Raw genomic sequence first — 20,798 nt, 5'->3', positions numbered from 1 at the left:
CTTTAATTTCTTTTTTTTATTGTATTTTTTAATTAAGACAGGGTCTGGCTCTGTCGCCCAGGCTGGAGTGCGGTGGCGCAGTCATAGCTCACTGCAGTCTCGACCTCCTGGGCTCCAGCGATCCTTCTGCCCCAGCCTCCCCAGTTGCTGGGACCACAGGCGCCTACACCGTGCCCGCTGGGACTTTTTCGGTGTGGCGCGAAGACTCGCTTCCTGCCCCCAGAGCATTAAGGTGCTCTGGGAAAAAATGGGAAACAGGCAAGCATGTGTTACTACGTAGACCTCGCCAAGAGGAACTAAGCTGCTGTGCGCCGGTCCCGCCCCTGCGCTATCTCATTTGATCCACGCCGCAACCTATGGGTACCAGTCCCGTTCACGGTGAGGAAACCGAGACTCAGACGTGTGAAGTAATTTGCCCTGGGTCCCCAGTTAGTAAACGGCAGGTCTGTCAGGTTCTGACTCCGGCCTCCCACGTGGGGAGAGAGACATTTGAATATGCATCAAGTCAGGTGGACAACATCCGAAACATGAAAATGTAGTGGATTCGCGCGGGCCTGCAGGGGCTGGCGATCCTGATGCAAACGTTGTTAATCAGGTGTAAATCCTACGAGGCTTTGAGAGAGGCAGGCATAAGAAGAGGCTGAGGTTCTCCAGGACAAGGACTGGATTTGCAGGAAGGAGGAAGAGGCTGGGGCACATTCCCGGTGTTACAGGAGAAAGGTGGCCTCTTATGTCTCCACGACCGGAGGCCACAACGCCTGGGGAGGGGGGCTCTGGCCGATGAGCCAGGACAGAGGGAGAAGGACAGCCCGCCCCACACACCCCGAAAGCACCAGTGATGAAACCACACAAGTTTCCTCTTCTATTTTGATTGCCAAAGCAAAAATGAGCCGCGCTAGTCTCTCAGGTGTGAAAAAAAAGACTGTTTGCTTTAGAGCATTTTGCTTTGAATGAGGAAGAAAAGGGGGACGATGGGGGAAAAAAACATTTCCCTTGAAATAAATACATCAATGTCTTCCCCCCCCCCCCCCCCCGTTCATGGAGGTTTTTGCCACTCATCTGTAAGTTTCAGGCACCAGAACAAACTGAAAAGCATCTCCTCTGGAAGCACGGAACCTGGATTTGAAGCCAGCTCTGCCCGTTTACTGGCTTTGACCCCTGGGCAAGTTGTTTAATTTCTCAATGCCTCTGTTAGGAAAAGTCAGTGAGTTAACGTTTGTGAAGTGTTGAGATTCCTGTCGAACATGAAGTAGGTGCTATGTAAATGTTTTTTTAATTTAAAAATTAGATGATCATTTTCAGTGTGAAAAGCAACACAATTCCATCCAGCTCCAAGCAAATCCGACTGGAATTGAGGGTTTCTAGTATGAGCAATGAGGTAAATTTCTCAGATTTCATGGTATGGTTCATATTAAACTCATAAAACTCTACTTCCCATGGGGCTGCCTGAGTCACTCCGTCACAGAGCCACAAGTATTTCCTGAGCACTACTGTATTGGATGCTGGGAGGCAAAGAGAAACAGAAGGCCTTGGGTGGTAAGAGAATACAGGTGTCTCTAGAAAGCTGAAGCAGACTTGTGCCCTGGGAATGGCACAGAGAGTAAGTGCTGTCAACTTTTAGAAGGACAAGATATAGCCAGGGGCAGTGGCTCACGACCTGTAATCCCAGCACTTTGGGACACCAAGGCAGGAGGATCCCTTGAGCGCAGGAGTTCAAGACCAGCCTGGACAACTAGGGAAACTTCATCTCTACAAAAAATTTAAAAAATTAATTTAGCCAGGTATGCACCTGTGGTCCCAGCTACTCAAGAGGTTGAGATGGGAGGGTCACTTGAGCCCAGGAATTTGAGGCTGCAGTGAGCCATTATCATACCACTGCACTCCAGCCTGAGTGACAGAGTGAGAACCTGTCTCAAAAAAAAAAGAGAGAGAAATGTGTCTCTGTATGGGGTACAGTGGGGGAGCTCAAGAAGGGAGTGGGCTTTGAAATGGAACTTAGATGGATATGGTTTGACACCAGTGGGAGGAGGCCAGGAACATGTTGGACTGAGGGAGGGTCATCATCAGTGCACTCGGGGAGATGCTCATACTTCACTGGAGCCCCATTTACTGCTACACTTGTCCCTGGCCAGGACCCGGCCCCAGTTAGATGACAGATCCTGCACCAATGTCTACTCTCTTTCTTATTCCTGGATCTCCCAGAGCTTCCTCAGAGGACCCCCACCCTCCTCTCATGTTACATTGAAGCAGGGGTCAAGTGAGTCTGTGCCCTGCTATGTTTTGCCATCCCTCTCTCTCTTCTGGGGGGGCACTTTTTTATTGTGATAAAATACACGTGACATAAATTTTACCATTTTAAAGTGTATATGTCATGGCATTCGGTAAATTCACAATGTTGTACAACTCTCACCACTGTCTAGTTCCAACCGATTTTCATCGCTTCTAAAGGTGACCCCATACCTATTAAGCAGTCACCTCTCATTCTTCTCTTCTCCCAGCCCCTGGTCACCACTAACTTGCTTTCCATCCAGTCTATGGATTTGCCTATTTTTGATATTTCATATAAGTGGAATCATATCATATGTGGCCTTCTGTGTCTAGCTTCTTCTTGTTTTTTTTTTTTTTTTTTTTTTTTTTGAGACTGAGTCTCGCTTTATTGCCCAGGCTAGAGTGCAGTGGCATGATCTTGGCTCACTGCAACCTCCGCCTCCCAGGTTCAAGCAATTCTCCTGCCTCAGCCTCCCGAGTAGCTGGGATTACAGCCCCACACCACCACACCTGACTAATTTTTGTATTTTTAGTAGAGACGGAGTCTCACTATGTTGGCCAGGCTGGTATCGAACTCCTGACCTCAAGTGATCCGCCCGCCTCGGCCTCCCAAAGTGCTGGGATTACAGGCATGAGCCACCGCGCCTGACTGTGTCTAGCTTCTTATGTTTACTTTTGCCATCACTTCATTGACACATTTTGAAAGTACAGTATTGCTGTTGCCTAATTGTATACTTTAATTTTGTTCAGTGCAAAAATAAACAGCCCTGATGTCTGAGAATGTGACACTGTATCTGTGGGGAAAGGAATGTCAAAAAAGGACCTTTGACATGTGCTGTTTCAGCCCCCTTGTTGTACCAGGGTAAAATAAAGCTCAACAATTTGCTCAAGGTTTTGAGGCTATAATAGTTAGTGGCAGAGTTGGTTCTAGAACCCAGAGTTGACCACCTTAGAATCTTCTAGTGTTGGTATAGAAACCTTGCCACCAAGATGAAAACTTCTGACTTAGAACCTATGAATCTAAACAGAAAGCCTTATGCACTACTCTAAGCATTTATTTATGTACTTTCTATTCATTTTCAATGTTAATAGCTGGTTAGCTAGATAACCTAACAACCTCCAGTGGTGAGCCAGTGCACCCCGCAGGGAACTATTTTTCTCTGTCCTCATAGATACCCATTACATAAGGCTGCAGCTGGGGCCAGTTAGTTCTGTGAGGGAAAGTGTGGGGCCAAAGAGGCCAAGGTCATTGGTTTGATTCTGGTTCAGGCCAGTTCACTTTGCACAGAGATGAATTGCTCCAGGGCTACACATTGCACCTCTAATGTTAGCCAGTCATTTTATAAATAGTTGCTATGGGTTTTGATAGCAAAGTTTGAATAGTTCTGTGCCATCCATTTCTAGAATGATTACTCAAACTGCCATTGTTCTATTCAGTCCAATTCATTCCACAATTATCTGAACCCATTACCATTTTTCCTTCTGTATGTCTTGCATTTACTTATTTTCCAGTTACTTACTAACTGCTAATTGTTATGCATGTATTATCTCATTTAAGCTTTATAATGACAATGACCCTGCCATTATTTTATGGTGATGAGATGGCTAAGTCATAGAGATAAAGCGCTGATACAAACCTGGACAGCCAGAGGCCAGAGCCTGGTCTCTTACCTACCAAGCTACACTGGTAGATGCAATGTTAGGCCTTGTGAAGGATATAGAAAAACATAAAACAAGACTGTTCCCTCCCACCCCGACACTTCCTATATTTATCATCATTTAGAATCTCCATTCCATTGCACCTAGCAATTGCATATCCAAAGAAAGTTATATGGATATATAGATAGCAATACGTGCACACACATATGTATTTATATTCACTGCAGCATTGGTCATAATAGTAAAAATTGGAAATCGCTTTCATGCGCATCAAGAAGGGATTGAACAGGTGCATTGCTACAATCTTATGCTATGCTACACTTAGAAAAGAGTGAGGGCTGGGTGGGGTGGCTCATGCCTATAATCCCAGCAGTTTGAAAAGTCAAAGCAGGAGGATCACTTGAGCCCAAGAGTTCCAGACTAATATGGACAACATGGCGACACCCGTCTCTATGAACGATTTTTAAAAATTAGCTGGACATGGTGGTGCACACCTGTAGCCTCAGCTACTCAGGAGGCTGAGGCAAGAGGATCGCTTAAGCCCAGGAGTTCAAGGTTGCAGTGAACTAAGATCCACCACTACACTCCAGCCTGGATGACAGAACCAGATGCTGTCTCAAAAAAAAAAAAAAAAAAAAAAAAGAATGAGGTAGATATCTATGTGAAAAATACTATACATTTTCAGTGAAAAAAGCACAGAGCTTTACATATAGTATGATCCCATTTCTGTAAATAATTTTTTACATGAAAAAGGTCTATAAGAATACTTTCCAAACTGTTAACCACAGTTCTCTTAGGGCAGGGGAAGAGGGGTGATAATGGTGGATTTCTTTCTAAGAGATGTATTGTGTGAGGGTTCATTTTTTTGCAACAAGCATGCATGTTTTTGGTTATTTTTTTAAAAAAAGAACAGGAATGATTAAAATTTTTAATATAATTTAAAAGTTCCATGAGAAAGAAAATCATATTGCAACCTTCGAGGAGTTCATCTCTTACTAAGGAGGGAATATGGTATGTACAGAAATAACTATCATAAAAGCCAGAAACTGATACATGCAAAGGAGAGCAGAGATAAAATTCCCTGGGAAGATTATCAACCAGCTGTGGTTGAGAGGGGCAGGGGAAAATGCATGAAGGAGATGGCCCCTTGCAAGGACCTTGAAAGAAAGGTAAAATGTAGAAAGGTGAAGGTGAATTCCAGATACAGAGATGATCAGAGGCAAAGCACAGAGCAGGAGTGCATGGGATCTATTCAGGGAGGTGTGGCTGGTACAGTTCAGCTGGAGGAGGGGAGGACGTAAGAAGGATTGTCATGGGGAATGAAACAGGAAAGAAAGGTAGCTGGAGGGTCTTTATTGCTAAGGTAAGGAGTCTGTACTCATTAGTAGACTTCAAGAGCCACTGAAGGCTTTTGAGCAAGGAAAGGACACAGTTGGAAGTTAACTGGCTCTGATTTCATAGTTACCGGCTGCCTAGTAACTAGACTCTGACACCCAGCTACCTAGTTTTGACTCCTGACTCTGTCACTAATTAGCTGATAGCCAGGGACCAGTGACTTCTCTATGCTGGGTGAAGAGAATGGGGAAGGTGGTGATGACAGATAACTGTCTCATACCATGGCATTTGGGATTCAGTGAATTCATGCTTTTAGGGAACATGGTTAAGTGCTGACAATGTTAAATTTGAAAAATCAGTATCAAACCTTTGAATTTAAATACTCATATTTCATTTGAAACTTTTATCCCAAAGAGCTAACACTTCATGATAAATTATTAACTATTCTTTTTCTCCCCACTCTCAGGGAATTAGAGATTTTTCATCTCATTTTACAGATGGAAGAATTTAGGTTTTAAGGAGAGCGATAGCATCTCAGAATCACACAGCCAGTCATGATCTGAATCCCTGGGTTCTGAATAGTAGTTCAGTGACCTTCACCCAATACTTAAGGTTGTCTCTTAGCTCAAATTCTCAGAGCCTTGAGAGTAGGAAAATGGGGAGTGGAAGAAGCTTAGGAAATTTCTGTTTATAGGGTAAGGGAAACAGCAGTAAAGGACAGTAAGAAAGTAAAATCAAAAAAGAGAAAACTCTGGTGGAATATATGGAAGTTTATAAAATCAGACTTGTAAAATATAAACAGGAGATATACATATAAATATATATATACACACACATATACATGCATACTTACATGTGCTAAAGTTATTTCCTAGTAAAAAAGTTTGGAAAGCATTGCTGTACTGCCAAGTCTGACACTAATAGTGTCAGTTCTCAGCCTCAGAACTGACTGTGTGTGCCATCCCCAGAAATAACAGTCTGCTGGCCAAAAGCACCATTCCTATTGATTCATGCTGATGGCATTGTTTTCCCATCAGTTTGAATAAGTGCAGTGCACCATTCGGAATCCTGTATCCTCAGTGTTGCGCTGCGATTAGAGGGAAGAACTGGGACTTCCCAGTTCAGAGTGAAAGAATGAATAGGTACTTAACTTTGGATCTATGACCATGTTTTAGCACTATGTTTGACATTATTTTTGCTTAGACTAGTTAAATAATTCACTGCTTCAGTACTGAGCTCACACAGGGGCTACTCTTAATAAATACTTGTGGGTGAATATAGTCAAAGTTATTAGGAAGAATAAATTCTAGCCAGTTTATTCCAAGAGATGCCTATGGTAGTCAGTGAAGTGGGTTGACTTTTACATCAGCAATTCCCAACACAAGCTGATTATTACAAACCATAGAAAACAAAGAAAAGCAAAAAGGATATTTGGACACATGGACTTATGTCCTTTTATTATTTTGTTAATAGGCAATATATATACTCAGTAAAAAGTTCAAAAGAATTAAATATTCTTTTTCCCCCACTCTCAGGGAATTAGAGACTTTTCATCTCATTTTACAGATGGAAGAATTTAGGTTTTAAGGAGAATGATAGCATCTCAGAATCACAAGTCGATGCTTCCCTGCTTGACTTCTAATTCTTGTGTTCTCACATACAAAGGAGTTACCAATTATTTTTTAAAAGTACAAAATAACGGGCTGGGCATGATGGCTCACGCCTGTAATCCCAGCACATTGGGACGCCGAGGTGGGCGGATCACGAGGTCAGGAGTTCAAGACCAGCCTGGCCAACATGGTGAAATCCTGTCTCTACTAAAGATACAAAAAGTTAGCCAGGCGTGGTGGCAGGCACCTGTAATCCCAGCTACTCGGGAGTCTGAGGCAGGAGAATTGCTTGAACCTGGAAGGCGGAGGTTGCATTGAGCCGAGATAACGCCATTGCACTCCAGCCTGGGTGACAGGGTGAGACTCCATCTCAAAAAATAAAAATAAAAAGTACTAGTCCCAGCTACTCAGGAGGCTGAGGCAGAGAATTGCTTGAACCTGGGAGGCGAAGGTTGCAGTGAGCCCAGATCGCGCTACTGCACTCCAACCTGAGCGACAGAGCGAGACTCTGTCTCAAAACAAAAAAAAAAACAAATGAATAAAAATAAAAATTAATTAATTAATTAAAAAAAACAACATAGAACTAACTTCATCCTCAAAAAATACTTGAAAATACTTGCCATGTCTGGGCATGCTGGCCAACACCTCTAAGCCCAGCACTTTGGGAGGCCATGGTAAGCAATTGCTTGATCCTAAGAGTTGGAGATCAGCCTGGGCAGCATAGTAAAACTCTGTCTCTACTACAAATACAAAAAGTCAGCCAGGCATGGCACCATGAGTGTGTAGTCCCAGCTACCTGGGAGGCTGAGGTAGGAGGATCATTTGAGCTCAGGAAGTTGAGGCTGCAGTGAGTGATGACTGTGCTACTGCACTCCAGCCTAGCCTGGAGGACCACAGTGAGGCCCTCTCTCAAAAAAAGAAAAAAGAAAATGCCAGTCTGCGGATATATTTTTCAAAAAATTGTAGCCAGTTTTGTGTCCAATCACATTAAAACTCCTGCTACTGGAAAAGAGATACAAAACCTAGTTAGCAGCTTGAACTCTGAGTCCTAGTGAAACTCAGCATGAGTCACTGGAGACAGGTAACTTGCTCAGGAATCTTCTTCCAAATTTCATCATAATTTGTATGATGACTCCACATGTCCATCAAACTACATTAAAATTAAGTGTAGCACCAAGTGGAGAATTAAGGACGGTCCAGCTTAACTCCTTCATTTAGCAATTAAACTATCACAAACTAAATTTATCCTTACGCCCAATACTTAATGATGCTGTGGGTGTTTTAATTGCCTGAATGACCAAATGCACCCTTCAGTGTCTGAATTTGTCATAGTTCCAGCTCCCTAAGAAGACATATAGGAACATGGTCACCTTTCTGGCAACTTCAGTCTCCGGAACAGAACTCTGAACTCATAAGGTGAGACGAGAAGGGCCTCTGAGTAGCTAACCAAAGTTCTGGGAGCTTTTCTTAGGTTTGATTATTGATTCCAATTGCATATCTCATTTCAGAAAGCCTGGCAGTATGGTTTTTTAGCCCTCAGCATATCAGAAACCTCAGGAGAATGGAAGAATCACTGGAGAAGTGGGTGAGAGGGTGTGGAGGAGTGCATGGGTTTTGTTTTTTTGGGACGGAGTCTCGCTGTGTCACCCAGGCTGGAGTACAATGGCGCAATCTCAGCTCACCGCAACCTATGCCTCCTGGGTTCAAGTGATTCTCCTGCCTCAGCCTCCTGAATAGCTGGTATTACAGGCACGCGCCACCACACCAGGCTAATTTTTGTATTTTTAGTGGAGACGGGGTTTCACCATGTTGGTCAGGCTGGTCTCGAACTCCTGACCTCGTGATCCACCAGCCTCAGCCTCTCAAAGTGCTGGGATTACAGACGTGAGCCACCACGCCCGGCCAAGTGCATGGTTTTATCCAGTTCATTCCTATGCCCATAAATGGGATTGCTGAAAAGTTAACTAGCATTCCCACAGGTTACATGTGCTTAAGACAATTTTCATCATTCCTGGGGATGACCTTGGAGTAAGATGTGGTTGAACTGTGATCAGTGCCTTCGTTTTAGGTGGAAAGTGCTACGTGGTTTTGCTGGTAGGAGGGGTGGCCTGGTGGGGGGATGGCAGTGGAGATCACCCCTGCGGTGATAAGAGCAGCCTTAATGATTCTCTCGTGCTCTTTTATGTTTTTAAGATATTACATCATGTGCATTATGTATCTTTTTCCTAATAAAAAAAGTTTTTAATTAATGTTCATAAGACTTAACAAATAAAAAGCCTGGAAAAAGTGTACAAATTAAAAATACTGTACCACACTGAGAAAAACCACAATGAGATATACCTGCACACATATCAGCATGGCTACAATGAAAAAGGGTGACAGGCCAGGTGCAGTGGCTCACACCTGTAATCTCAGCACTTTGAGAAGCTGAAGCAAGCACATCGCTTGAGTCCAGCAGTTCGAGACCAGCCTGGGCAACATGGCAAAACCCTGTCTCTACAAAGAAAAATACAAAAACTTGCCAGGCGCAGTGACATGTGCCTGTAGTCCCAGCCACCTGGGAGACTGGGGAGGGAGGGTTGCCTGAGCTCAGGAGTTCGAGGCTGCAGTGAGCCATGATGACAGCACTGCACTCCTGCCTGGGTGACAGAGCAAGATCTTATCAGTAAAATAGATAAATAAATGTAAATGTAAATAAATAAAAATAAACATGCAACTATCATAGGACCCAGCAATTGCTCTTCTGGGCATTTATCCCAGAGAAATGAAGACTTACGGTATTCACACCAAAACCTATACAGGAATGCTTATAGCAGCTTTACTTATAATAGCCAAAAACTGGAATCAACCCAGATGTCCTTCTGCTGGTGAATATCAGACAAAATGTAGTTCATCATACCATGGAATACTATTCAGCAATAAAAAGGAACAAGCTATTGATACACACAGCAACCTGATGAATCTTCAGAGAATCATGCCAAGCAAAAAAAGCCAAACAAAAGGTTACATACTATATGATTCCATTTATAGAACATTTTGAAATGATGAAAGTATAGAAATGGAGAACAGATTTGTGAGTGTCAAAGATTAAGAAGAGGGTATGCGCTGGACACGGTGGCTCATGCCCGTAATCCCAACACTTTGGGAAGCTGAGGCAGGCCAATCGCGAGGTCAGGAGTTTGAGACCAGACTGACCAACGCGGTGAAACCCCGTGTCTACTAAAAAAACACAAAAATTAGCTGGCCGTGGTGGCGCGCGCCTGTAATCCCAGCTACTCAAGAGGCTGAGGCAGGAGAATCGCTTGACTCAGGGAAGCGGAGGTTGCAGTGAGCGGAGATCAGGCCACTGCTCTCCAATCTGGGTGACAGAGCAAGGCTCTGTCTAAAAAAAAAGAAGTGGGTATGGTGGGAAGGAAGGAAGTATGAAGTATGTGTGGCTATAAAAGAACAACACAGGCCGGGCGCTGTGGCTCAAGCCTGGAATCCCAGCACTTTGGGAGGCCGAGATGGGCAAATCACGAGGTCAGGAGATCGAGACCATCCTGGCTAACCAGATGAAACCCCGTCTCTGCTAAAAAATACAAAAAACTAGCCGGGCGAGGTGGCGGGCGCCTGTAGTCCCAACTGCTCCGGAGGCTGAGGCAGGAGAATGGCGTGAACCCGGGAGGCGGAGCTTTTAGTGAGCGGAGATCCGGCCACTGCACTCCAGCCTGGGCGACAGAAGATCGAGACCATCCTGGCTAACATGGTGAAACCCCGTCTCTACTAAAAAAAATACAAAAAATTAGCGGGGTGTGGTGGCGGGAGCCTGTAGTCCCAGCTACTTGGGAGGCTGAAGCAGAAGAATGGCCTGAACCTGGGAGACGGAGCTTGCAGTGAGCCAAGATCGCACCACTGCACTCCAGCCTGGGCGAAGAGCAAGACTTCGTCTCAAAAAAAAAAAAAAAAAGAACAACATAGGGTTACTTGTGCTGATGGAAGTGTTCTGTGTCTTGGCTCACTCAATGTCAATATCTTGGTTATGGCATCTCACTATGATTTACAAGAGACTACCATTCAGGAAAAGGGGGAAAGGCTATGCAGTACCTCTGAATTATTTATTACAATTCCATGTGAATCTAAAATTATCTCCAAATACAAAGCTTAATTAAAGAAAGAGGTTTTTTGTTTTTTTTTTACGGAGTTTCGCTTTTGTTGCCCAGGCTGGAGTGCAATGGCACAAATCTCAGCTCACTGCAACCTCTGCCTCCCGGTTCAAGCGATTCTCCTGCCTTAGCCTCCTCGAGTAGCTAGCATTACAGGCCTGCACCACCACGCCCGGCTAATTTTGTGTTTTTAGTAGAGACAGGGTTTCTCCATGTTGGTCAGGCTGGTCTTGAACTCCTGACCTCAGGTGATCCGCCTGTCTCAGCCTCCCAAAGTGCTGGGATTACAGGCGTGAGCCACTGCGTTTGGACAAGAAAGAGTTTTAAAGCCAAAAAATTTATTGTGAGTGTTCTCTGTTTGAATAGATGTTATCTATTCTTTTTTTAAATCACTTAAGGACAGGCGCTGTGGCTTATGCACGTAATCCCAGCACTTTGGGAGGCCGAGGCAGGCGGATCGCTTGAGTCCAGGAGTTTGAGACCAGCCTGGGTAACATGGCAAAACCCCATCTCTACAACAAATAACAAAAATTAGCTGGGGCCAGGCGCAGTGGCTCAAGCCTATGATCCCAGCACTTTGGGAGGCCGAGACGACCAGATCACTTGAGGCCAGGAGTTTGAGACCAGCCTGGCCAACATGACAAAACTCCATCTCTACTAAAAGTACAAAAAATTAGCCGGGCCTAGTGGTATGCACCTGTAGTCCCAGCTAGCTGGGAGGCTGAGGCAGGAGAATTCCTTGAACCTGGAAGGCAAAGGTTGCAGTGAGCTGAGATCGTGCCACTGCACTTCAGCCTGGGCAACAGAGCAAGACTCTGTCCGTCTCAAAAAAAAAAATTATATATATATATGTGTATATATATATATATATATATATGTGTGTGTGTATATATATATATGTGTGTGTGTGTATATATATACACACACACACATATATATATGTGTATGTATCCAGACGTGATGGCATGCACCTGTAGTCCCAGGTATTCAGAAGGCTGAGGCAGGAGAAACACCTGAGCTCAGGAGGTCAAGGCTGCAGTGAGCCATGATCGTGCCATTGCACTCCAGTCTGGGTGACAGAGGAGACCCTATCTCAATATGTGTGTGTACGTGTGTGTATATATATATATAAAACTTATGGACTTATGGTGAACATTTATCCCTCTTGATCCTGGATAACTGAGGCATCCCTATTTATGAACTCCACAGACTAAGCCCAGTTTTGCACACTGGGGCTGGCAATCCTTAAATCCTGGGGGGCTAACATTCAGTTTTTAGTTCTGACTTAAAGAGCAGCACTTCATTCCTCTCCCACCTCAACTGCTACAATCCCTCTCACATAGCTGCCCCCATGAGCACTTCCTCTGCTCTTTGGGCATTTGGTTGCTTCCATCCATTTTTCTGCCTTCCTTGAGAAGAAAGTTTCAACACTTGGAGAAACTCTACCAGAACTTCACCTGGTATTCGAGAAAGTTTCTCTCCAGAGCAGAGCAAGGTGCACATGAAGGTTGGTTAGTTTCAATGTGTTGCCATAAATGCTGCCATGGCTGTCCCCTGTTTTCAGAAGGTGACATCATGGTAGCAAGCATCACATTCAGAAGCAAGCATTACAGCAGAAGTCTGTTAGAATGCAGCTGGTAATTATGTGTTCCTGAGTGCACCATGAGTCAAATTGGGGCCTCCGAAATGTAACTGCATATTCTTGAAATAGTACATCCAGGAGGTCTGGGGGCTGATTTATTTCTGGTTTCTCCAATTTAAGTCCTTGTACTGTACTGTGACCCTGTAACTAATACCCAGTTCAGAGTAGAAGAGCGGCATAGTGCAGTACAAAGAATTTCAGACTAGGAATCCTCTGAAATTGTAGGGACAATTATGTCCACCGTTTCTATTGTTCCAGGTTGTAAAAGATTGGGAAATATAAGTATTATGTTGTGAACAGGAATGTTAGTAAGAGGATGGTAGAAAGCAACAGCCTTCGGCCAGGCACGGTGGCTCATGCCTGTACTCCCAGCACTTTGGGAGGCCAAGGCAGGCGGATCACCTGAGATCACGAGTTCAAAACGAGCCTGGCCGACATGGTGAAACCCCATTTCCATCAAAAAAATTAAAAAATTAGCCAGGCATGGTGGTGGGTGCCTGTAATCCCAGCTACTCGGGAGGCTGAGGCAGGAGAATCGCATGAACCCAGGAGGTGGAGGTTGCAGTGGGCAGAGATTGCACCCCTGCACTCCAGTCTGGGTGACAGAGCAAGACTCTGTCTCAAAAAAAAAAAAAAAAAAGCAACAGCTTTCAAACTTTTCCTTACCTACAACTCCTAAAATGCTGAAAAACTATGTATCTCTTCACACACTTTAAAGTTTGACATCTATAACTTTTAATGGTAGCTTTAAGTGTTCACAAGGGATGTATTCTGCAGTTGTTAGCATGGGATATTTTGAAATAAAACTGTCATATCACTCTTTTTAAGGTGTCCAATAGAATCTAAGTACCATAGTAATATGACACTATCATTCATTTTTAAAATTGAACAAGCAGTTCTTTGACAGCCAGAAATGTTAAATCTATCCCTTTCTTCCTTGAACTATACTTCCATTCCACTTTCCCTAAAGAATTGTATCCAAATGTCAGCTATTTTTATGCTTGAACATCTTTTATTGATTGCCCTATCATATTTTCTGAAACAAAAATGCATATGTAAATTGATTTTACAATGTTAAAAAACATCCTGTGTCCATAAGGCTGTAAGTGTTAAAACAGTTTTTGAGACTAAGTCATCATTACAATTATTAATAACAAGATAAAAATATAGTTTATTGATAGTTAAACAAAATACAGTAAAATAGCATTAGAAATTAGTCTCTTAATGAGATAGATGAGGATGGATTTTTAAATATATGTATGTTTATATGTTTGCATACATACATCTATAGTAAACAAGTATATGTAAAGAAGTTAAATATTCATCAATTAATATTACTTATTGCAATAATGAGCAGGATGTAATGTCAATACTTCCCCTATTTCTTTTTCTTTTTTTTTTTTTGAGATGGAGTCTCACTCTGTCTCCCAGGCTGGAGTGCAGTGGCACAATCTCGGCTCTCTGCAACCTCCGCCTCCAGGGTTCAAGCGATTTTCCTGCCTCAGCCTCCCAAGTAGCTGGGATTACAGGCATGTGCCACCACACCCAGCTAATTTTGCATTTTTAGTAGAGACAGGGGTTCACCATGTGGGCCAGGCTGGCCTTGAACTCCTGGCCTCAAGTGAGGGCTGCCTCAGCCTCCCAAAGTGGTGGGATTACAGGTATGAGCCACCGCGCCTGGCCCTAATAATTTCCCTATTTCTCGTTTTTACGAATGTAAGCTCTGAGCAGCTTTGGTCACATTAATACGCAGATGAGGCTGCAAGGACTTTTGTTATGACAATGTCCAGGGCTGACGAGAGGCAAGAAAACTGGGACATAACCCAGAAAGGCTTATGGCTTCAAAAGGGATCCTGGAATGACTAAAAACACTTTTGCCAGGGAACCTGAGATCTGTTTTTCAGTAAGGCCGTATTTGGTAACATCATTCAATTATGTTAGAGATTTTCCTTCAAAAATTATTCTGTGGGGAGGCTTTTTATGCGTGGGGTTGGGGGTATAATGGGAACACTCTCTACTTTCCACCCAGTTGTGCTGTAATCCCAAAACTGCCCTACAAAATAAAGTTTTGCTTGTTTGTTTGTTTTTGAGACAGAATCTTACTCTGTCACCCAGGTTGAAGTGCAGTGGAAAGATCTCAGCTCACTGCAACCTCTGCCTCCCACGTTCAAGCAATTCTCCTGCGTTGGCCTCCCAAGAAGCTGGGATTACAGGCACCCACCACCAAGCCTGGCTAATTTTTGTATTTTTGTAGAGAAGGGGTTTCACCATGTAAGCCAGGCTGGTCTTCAACTCCCTGCCCTCAGGTGATCCGCCTACCTCAGCCTCCCAAAGTGCTGGGATTACAGGCTTGAGCCATCGTGCCTGGCCAATAAAGTTTATTCTTTAAAAATATTCTAATGATTGATCTGTTTGTGGACAATTCAATTAGGTTTTTCTCCAAAGTTTATGGATAGCAATGAATTGGGAACCACTTAACCTGTGAAAGGATTTGTATCTGTTAGAAAAGGCTTTCCTGTCTCAGCACAAACACGGATATTTCTCATTGTCCCTTGTCTTGGCCCTGAAGGTTTTTACGACCCAGGGCCACGTCTTTCTTTCCTCTTTTAGAAGTGAGAGAGCTGTTGGGAAAGGAGAGGTGGGAAGACAGAAGCCAGTACGAACTGGCATTCACTGCATCTCAGGGAGATCTAGACAGTGATTCCTTTAAAACTGTGCCCTCTGGGTACCCACTGTTTAAACACCCCTATAGAGGTGATTTAGAAACGCCTTGGGCTGGGTGCGGTGTCTCAGGCCTGTAATCCCAGCACTTTGGAAGGCCAAGGTGGGCAGATCACCTGAGGTCAGGAGTTTGAGACCAGCATGGTCAACATGGTGAAACCCCATCTCTACTAAAAATACAAAATTAGCCGAGTGTGGTGGCACACGCCTGTAATCCCAGCTACTTGGGAGGCTGAGGCAGGAGAATTGCTTGAACCCGAGAGGTGGAAGTTGCAGTGAGCCGAGATGGCGCCGACAAGAGCAACAAGAGCAGAACTCCATCTCAAAAATAAAAAAAAAACTGCCTCAAATGCACAGAATCCTCATGTCAGATTTTTAGTCATTTGCTGTTTGTCTGAAATTCGAATTTAACTGGGTGTCCAGTATCTACCTGGGCATCCTGTGCAATCCAAGTCGCTCTTTTGAAGAGATGAAAGAGATGAGAAAAACTGATACCTAAAAAGTGTGCAGGCCAGGCATGGTGACTCACGCCTGTAATCCCAACAATTTGGGAAACTGAGACAGGTGGATTGCTTGAGCACAGGAGTTTGAAACCACCCTGGGCAACATGGTGAAAACCCATCCCTACAAAAAATCAAAAAATCAGCCAGACGTGGTGGCTCACACCTGTAGTCCCAGCTACTTCGAGGCCTGAGGCAGGAGAATGGCATGAACCCAGGAGGCGGAGGTTGCAGTGAGCCAAGATCACACCACCACACTCCAGCCTGGGCGACAGAGTGAGACCCTGCCTCAAAAAATAAATCAATAAAAATAAAAAGGAGACAGTTCTTTTCCAAAGGTCTTTTCCCTTTCCCTCCACCCAATTCTCAAATGGGCGTACTGCTTTCTCGCCTCTCACAGGGTGCTCCATTTCTACCCCACCCCACTATCTTTTTTTCATCCTTCTTAAAAGCAAAATATAAGCAGACAAAACAACAAAACTGCCAAAGCTCATGAAGGGAAGAAGGCTCCTGGAGGAAACTTGGGTGAGGTAAGCGGTTTGAGAGGTGCAGAGAGAAATAGACAGGACATCTCTGTCCTGTCATCCCAGAAACACAGGCTAAAAAAAAAAGGAGGGAGAGCAGCAGTTTCTTTACAGCAGAAACTACATTTATGTAAAATGTGTGGATATTCTCCTTTACAGTCTACCCTGTAGACACATAATAAAAGTATTCCAAGTCCAACTACATGTCTGAGAGTCCTTGGTGCTCTCCTGACCTGTTTCATTGGAATGATACTAACCAAGCCTTCTGGTTTTTTCTTCCCCCTTCAGTTCCCATTCACTGCTGCTGCCCTCTCTCACCCCCTCTCATCTCCCAAGCACCAAAAATAATTTGAATTTCAAGCCTTTTTTCGGCCTTCCTGTGGGTGTGGGAGGACCTCCTTTGGGAATTGCTCTGGTTCTAGTCGGCTCCGTCTGTAATTTGGCAAAATGTCTGCACCCTACCCCCAACTTTTCTTCTTAATATAAGGGGAGTTTGGATCCCCACCTCAAAATATATAGTTCTTAGGATAACCAAAGTGACAAGATCCCTCCCAGGGATCCCCACCCCCCAATCCTCCCTCCCCCGTCCCAAAGGGATCCCTTGAGGGTCTGCAGCCTCCACTTACCCCACCCCTGGTTTTGGAAGAACGACTCTCTCTGAACAACAAGGCAGCTCCTCCCTAGCCAGGGGAAACTACCTCCAGCAACAGCTTTAAAAGGCAAGGTGATTGCGAGAAAGAGGAGGGCGAGATCTGGGCTCTTCAGTTCACAGGAGCCAAGGCGAGTTCCTGTTTCAAAGACAGTTTTAACAACTTATCAAGTTCAGAGACTCTGAGTCTCTCTCTCTCTCTCTCTCTCTCTCTCTCCCCCCTCCCTCCCTCCCTCTCCCTGTCTCCTCCACCCCACCCCTTTGTGTGTGTGTGTGTGTGTGTGTGTGTGTGTGTGTGTATTATTTTCCTTCTCACCAACTCACCCACATGATCCCTCCCATGGTCCTCCGGGTGACACGTGATTTTTCCTTTCTGAAAAAGCCTGTTGCCCAAGCTAGCCTCAAACTCCTGGGAGTTTGAAATCCTCCCTCCTGGGCTGCCCAAAGCAGTGAGATTACAGGTGGCAGCCACCTTGTCTGGCCGTTGAAATGCATCTTTATTAAAAGTTAAAATATAACCAGGATCTGTAGATGTAACCACCCTACCCTCAATCACCCCGGACACCTGCCTCCGATCCATTTCCACCCCGTCTCAGCCCTTCCTTAGCTAGCATCTGTAGACTCTGGTAAATGTGTGTTATTGACAAGAAAAAGGAAAGGGAAAAAAAATGAGAACAAGAAAAAGGACCGCACACTTACGAGTTTTCTATGGTTTGGGGCAGTTTTGTTTTTAAGGTTTTAAAGGTTTCTCTTTGAAAAGATGGTATCACAGAACACACAGAACTGCTCTGAAAATGCAACTTCATTTACAAAACACTGCATCAAAATATTACACAGTCATGGAATCTAATGAACTGAACATGCATTCATGAAACTTAAAAAATACTGAGCAATGCATTGAAAAAAGCATGGTAAAAAAAAAGACAGCTCAAGTTAAATAAAACTTACAAAGGTTCTGAACCAATTAATGGCTGGTAACAATGTCATTCAAAAATGCCTATAGGTTTCAATAAAATCCACCATTTATTTCTGCATGCCTAGTTCTTGAAAAAACTGTTTGAAGCTGTGAGGTAGATAGTGGCCAGGAATTATCATGCTGAGTTAATTTTACACCTGAAAGATACAAGGTTGCCATACTTAAAGCTCTTGTTAGGCCAGGCGCAGTGGCTCACTTCCAATACTTTTGGGAGGCCAAGGCGGGTGTATCACCTGAGGTCAGGAGTTCAAGACCAGCCTGGCCAACATGATGAAACCCTGTCTCTACTAAAAATACAAAAAGTTAGCCGGGCATGGTGGTAGGTGCCTGTAATCCCAGCTACTTGGGAGGCTGAGGCAGGAGAATCGCTTGAACCCCGGGGGCAGACGTTGCAGTGAGCTGAGATCGCACCATTGCACTCCTGCCTGGGCAACAAGAGGGAAACTCCGTTTCAAAACAAAAAGAAAAAAAAAGTTGTCGTCGATGCTGGCTTGAGTTGCTTTTTAGTAAAAGACAATACTCAACTAATAAGAATGGCATGAGATAGGATATGTAACAATTTCACCATTCATATACTCACTTTCTGTTTCCTGGTTATATTTTGATTTTTAATAAAGATGCATTTCAACAGCCAGGGAAGGTAGCTCACACTTGTAATCCGACTGCTTTGGGCAGCCTAGAAGGGAGGATCGCTTGAGCCCAGGAGTTTGAGGCCAACCTGGGCACTATAGCAACACTCCCACTCTACAAAAAATTTTAAAAGTTAATCAGGCATGATTCCACACCTGTACTCCCATCTACTTGGGAGAGTGAGGTGGAGGATCACTTGAGCTTAGGAGTTGGAGGCTGCAGTGAGCTATGACTGCACCACTGCATTCCAGCCTGGGTGACAGAGTGAGACCCTGTCTTTGAAAAAAAAAAAAAAAAAGGCATTTCCAAGACCTCCATAGGAAGCAGAATTTTTGGTGCCCTGGGACAGATTCAGTTCAAGCTTTTCATGACTTTGTTTCTCCTTGCCCTTTTCTTGATGAAGGCGGTGCTCACAAAATTGGTTATATTTTTTTCTTTGTTTTTTGTTTGTTTGTTTGCTTGCTTGCTTGCTTGCTTGTTTTTTGAGACAGAGTCTCACTCTGTTGCCCAGGCTGGAGTGCAGTGGCATGATCTCAGCTCACTGCAACCTCCGCCTCCCAGGTTCAAGCAATTCTCCTGTCTCACCCTCCCGAGTAGCTGGCATTACAGGCACCCGCTACCACGCACAGCTTATTTTCATATTTTTAATAAAGACGGGGTTTCGCCATGTTAGCCAGGCTGGTCCCAAACTCCTAACCTCAAGTGATCCGCCCGCCTGGGCCTCTGAAAGTGCTGAGACTACAGGTGTGAGCCACCGCACCCAGCCCATTTACTTATTAAAAAAAAAAAAAAATTAATCAGGCTGCTGTGGTACCAATTGTTATATTCTTTGGAAAAGCAGTTTTCAAGAGCCTTAAAATATTTTTATTTGGCCCAGTGATTACCCTCTGGAAATCTATCCAAAGAAAATGATCTAAAATTGCAAGTGAGAAAAAATTAAACATAATGTGTTATGGGACTGAATTATGCCTCCCCGTAACCCCCAATTCACATGTTAAAACCCTAATCCCAGTAACTCAAAATTGACTGTATTTGGAAGTAGAGCCTTTATAGAGATGACAAGTTAAACAGAGTCTATTAAAATGGGCCCTAATTCAATCTGAGCAGTGTTTATATAAGAAGAGGAAATTTGAATACACAAAGAAACACCAGGGATGCCCAAATACAGAGGAAAGGCAGTGCAGACACAGGGAGAAGGTGGCCAATGGCAAGCCCAGGAGAGGAGCCTGGGCAGAAACCAACCCTGCACCCACCCTGATCTTGGATTTCCAGCCTCCAGAGAGTGAGAAAAAAAATTCTGTTGCCTAAGCCACCTAGGTCTATAGTACTTTGTTATGGTGGCCCTAGCAAACTAATAGATGACTTTTAAAATAATTATATATATTTAAAATAGAGAACAACTAGAAATGTCCTAAATGTTCAACAATTGGAAAAAGAGTATCATACAGTCATCAAAATGCTGAGGCTGTATGGAAAAAACTGCTTACAAGATAATGTTTCGCCAAAAAAAGCTAGATGCCAGGCACAGTGCCTCTCACTTGCAGTCCCATCTACTTGGGAGGCTGAAGGAAGAGGATCACTTGAGACCAGGAGTTTGAGACCAGCCTGGACAACATAGCAAGATCCCATCTCTAAAATAGAAAACATCATATGTGCCCCATAAATATGTATAACTATGATGTACCATAATAATAAAAATAAAATAATTTTGAAAAATTGTATGTTGTCATCTGGGTTATTTTTAAAAAGCAAGACACATTTTATTTTATTTTATTATTATTTTTTGAGATAGCATCTTGCTTCGTTGCCCAGGCTGAAGTGCAGTGGCACGATCTCAGCTCACTGCAACCTCCACCTCCCAGGTTCAAGCCACTCTCCTGCCTTAGTCTCCTCTCGAGTAGCTGGGAATACAGGCACCCGCAACCACACCTGGCTAATTTTTGTATTTTTTAGTAGAGGTGGGGTTCCACTGTGTTGGCCAGGCCAGTCTCAAATTCCTGAACTCAAATGATCCACTCGGCCTCCCAAAGTGCTGAGATTACAAGCATGAGCCACCATGCCTGGCCACAAGATACATTTTGTATACACACACACATACATGTGATTTTGACTATAAAGCCTATGGTCGGTGGAAAAAAC

The 20,798-nt window shown here is 43.9% G+C and overlaps 1 protein-coding gene across 3 annotated transcripts in view; it reads right to left on the bottom strand.

Moving 5' to 3' along the window:
* PLEKHA2 (pleckstrin homology domain containing A2) overlaps positions 1 to 17,222 on the bottom strand; it is a 91,954-nt gene extending 74,732 nt beyond the window's left edge. For all 3 annotated transcript variants that reach the window (XM_045398165.2, XM_073998657.1, XM_073998661.1), the window contains exon 1: positions 17,031 to 17,222. The gene's annotated coding sequence lies outside the window, so the exon portion shown is untranslated. The remainder of the gene's footprint in view (positions 1 to 17,030) is intronic.
* Positions 17,223 to 20,798: the final 3,576 nt, after the last annotated feature.

This window comes from Macaca fascicularis, chromosome 8, assembly GCF_037993035.2.
Source record: "Macaca fascicularis isolate 582-1 chromosome 8, T2T-MFA8v1.1".
Taxonomy (NCBI): Eukaryota; Metazoa; Chordata; class Mammalia; order Primates; family Cercopithecidae; genus Macaca; species Macaca fascicularis.
The sequence above is the reverse complement of the archived record's forward strand: the minus strand, read 5'-3'. Positions and strand labels throughout refer to the sequence as shown.